Below are 3,141 nucleotides of genomic sequence, written 5' to 3' on the forward strand. Positions count from 1 at the left end.
GACTGCACAGACAGTGAGTGGTCTAGAATCCAGTTTGTTATAAATCCCTGCATGCACAGACAGTGAGTGGTCTAGAATCCAGTTTGTTATAGATCCCTGCATGCACAGACAGTGAGTGGTCTAGAATCCAGTTTGTTATAGATCCCTGCATGCACAGACAGTGAAGGGTCTAGAATCCAGTTTGTTATAGATCCCTGCATGCACAGACAGTGAGGGGTCTAGAATCCAGTTTGTTATAGATCCCTGCATGCACAGACAGTGAGGGGTCTAGAATCCAGTTTGTTATAGATCCCTGCATGCACAGACAGTGAGGGGTCTAGAATCCAGTTTGTTATAGATCCCTGCATGCACAGACAGTGAGGGGTCTAGAATCCAGTTTGTTATAGATCCCTGCATGCACAGACAGTGAGCGGTCTAGAATCCAGTTTGTTATAGATCCCTGCATGCACAGACATGAGCGGTCTAGAATCCAGTTTGTTATAGATCCCTGCATGCACAGACAGTGAGCGGTCTAGAATCCAGTTTGTTATAGATCCCTGCATGCACAGACAGTGAGCGGTCTAGAATCCAGTTTGTTATAGATCCCTGCATGCACAGACAGTGAGCGGTCTAGAATCCAGTTTGTTATAGATCCCTGCATGCTACAGACAGTGAGTGGTCTAGAATCCAGTTTGTTATAGATCCCTGCATGCACAGACAGTGAGTGGTCTAGAATCCAGTTTGTTATAGATCCCTGCATGCACAGACAGTGAGTGGTCTAGAATCCAGTTTGTTATAGATCCCTGCATGCACAGACAGTGAGCGGTCTAGAATCCAGTTTGTTATAGATCCCTGCATGCACAGACAGTGAGCGGTCTAGAATCCAGTTTGTTATAGATCCCTGCATGCACAGACAGTGAGCGGTCTAGAATCCAGTTTGTTATAGATCCCTGCATGCACAGACAGTGAGTGGTCTAGAATCCAGTTTGTTATAGATCCCTGCATGCACAGACAGTGAGAGGTCTAGAATCCAGTTTGTTATAGATCCCTGCATGCACAGACAGTGAGGGGTCTAGAATCCAGTTTGTTATAGATCCCTGCATGCACAGACAGTGAGCGGTCTAGAATCCAGTTTGTTATAGATCCCTGCATGCACAGACAGTGAGCGGTCTAGAATCCAGTTTGTTATAGATCCCTGCATGCACAGACAGTGAGCGGTCTAGAATCCAGTTTGTTATAGATCCCTGCATGCACAGACAGTGAGCGGTCTAGAATCCAGTTTGTTATAGATCCCTGCATGCACAGACAGTGAGTGGTCTAGAATCCAGTTTGTTATAGATCCCTGCATGCACAGACAGTGAGTGGTCTAGAATCCAGTTTGTTATAGATCCCTGCATGCACAGACAGTGAGTGGTCTAGAATCCAGTTTGTTATAGATCCCTGCATGCACAGACAGTGAGTGGTCTAGAATCCAGTTTGTTATAGATCCCTGCATGCACAGACAGTGAGCGGTCTAGAATCCAGTTTGTTATAGATCCCTGCATGCACAGACAGTGAGAGGTCTAGAATCCAGTTTGTTATAGATCCCTGCATGCACAGACAGTGAGCGGTCTAGAATCCAGTTTGTTATAGATCCCTGCATGCACAGACAGTGAGCGGTCTAGAATCCAGTTTGTTATAGATCCCTGCATGCACAGACAGTGAGCGGTCTAGAATCCAGTTTGTTATAGATCCCTGCATGCACAGACAGTGAGCGGTCTAGAATCCAGTTTGTTATAGATCCCTGCATGCACAGACAGTGAGCGGTCTAGAATCCAGTTTGTTATAGATCCCTGCATGCACAGACAGTGAGTGGTCTAGAATCCAGTTTGTTATAGATCCCTGCATGCACAGACAGTGAGTGGTCTAGAATCCAGTTTGTTATAGATCCCTGCATGCACAGACAGTGAGTGGTCTAGAATCCAGTTTGTTATAGATCCCTGCATGCACAGACAGTGAGCGGTCTAGAATCCAGTTTGTTATAGATCCCTGCATGCACAGACAGTGAGCGGTCTAGAATCCAGTTTGTTATAGATCCCTGCATGCACAGACAGTGAGCGGTCTAGAATCCAGTTTGTTATAGATCCCTGCATGCACAGACAGTGAGCGGTCTAGAATCCAGTTTGTTATAGATCCCTGCATGCACAGACAGTGAGCGGTCTAGAATCCAGTTTGTTATAAATCCCTGCATGCACAGACAGTGAGCGGTCTAGAATCCAGTTTGTTATAGATCCCTGCATGCACAGACAGTGAGTGGTCTAGAATCCAGTTTGTTATAGATCCCTGCATGCACAGACAGTGAGAGGTCTAGAATCCAGTTTGTTATAGATCCCTGCATGCACAGACAGTGAGAGGTCTAGAATCCAGTTTGTTATAGATCCCTGCATGCACAGACAGTGAGCGGTCTAGAATCCAGTTTGTTATAGATCCCTGCATGCACAGACAGTGAGAGGTCTAGAATCCAGTTTGTTATAGATCCCTGCATGCACAGACAGTGAGCGGTCTAGAATCCAGTTTGTTATAGATCCCTGCATGCACAGACAGTGAGCGGTCTAGAATCCAGTTTGTTATAGATCCCTGCATGCACAGACAGTGAGCGGTCTAGAATCCAGTTTGTTATAGATCCCTGCATGCACAGACAGTGAGCGGTCTAGGAATCCAGTTTGTTATAGATCCCTGCATGCACAGACAGTGAGCGGTCTAGAATCCAGTTTGTTATAGATCCCTGCATGCACAGACAGTGAGCGGTCTAGAATCCAGTTTGTTATAGATCCCTGCATGCACAGACAGTGAGTGGTCTAGAATCCAGTTTGTTATAGATCCCTGCATGCACAGACAGTGAGCGGTCTAGAATCCAGTTTGTTATAGATCCCTGCAGTGCACAGACAGTGAGCGGTCTAGAATCCAGTTTGTTATAGATCCCTGCATGCCGGACAGAGACAGTTGAGCGGTCCTCAGAATCCAGTTTGTTATAGATCCCTGCATGCACAGACAGTGAGCGGTCTAGAATCCAGTTTGTTATAGATCCCTTGCATGCACAGACAGTGAGCGGTCTAGAATCCAGTTTGTTATAGATCCCTGCATGCACAGACAGTGAGTGGTCTAGAATCCAGTTTGTTATAG

The 3,141-nt window shown here is 46.2% G+C and overlaps 1 long non-coding RNA gene across 11 annotated transcripts; it reads left to right on the forward strand.

Moving 5' to 3' along the window:
* Window positions 1-18: 18 nt before the first annotated feature.
* Window positions 19-2,661, forward strand: LOC127917252 (uncharacterized). Of its 11 annotated transcripts, none has more exons than XR_008097071.1 (4): window positions 19-118; window positions 1,001-1,490; window positions 1,540-2,225; window positions 2,373-2,661. It is a non-coding gene; the product is annotated as an uncharacterized LOC127917252 (long non-coding RNA). The 11 variants fall into 11 exon arrangements; XR_008097066.1 differs by lacking the exon at window positions 19-118 and adding an exon at window positions 224-363; XR_008097073.1 differs by lacking the exon at window positions 19-118 and having other exon boundaries at window positions 657-1,490; window positions 1,540-2,176; window positions 2,373-2,421; window positions 2,471-2,661.
* The last annotated feature ends 480 nt before the right edge of the window (window positions 2,662-3,141 follow it).

This window comes from Oncorhynchus keta, unplaced genomic scaffold (genome assembly GCF_023373465.1).
Source record: "Oncorhynchus keta strain PuntledgeMale-10-30-2019 unplaced genomic scaffold, Oket_V2 Un_contig_11178_pilon_pilon, whole genome shotgun sequence".
Lineage (NCBI taxonomy): Eukaryota > Metazoa > Chordata > Actinopteri > Salmoniformes > Salmonidae > Oncorhynchus > Oncorhynchus keta.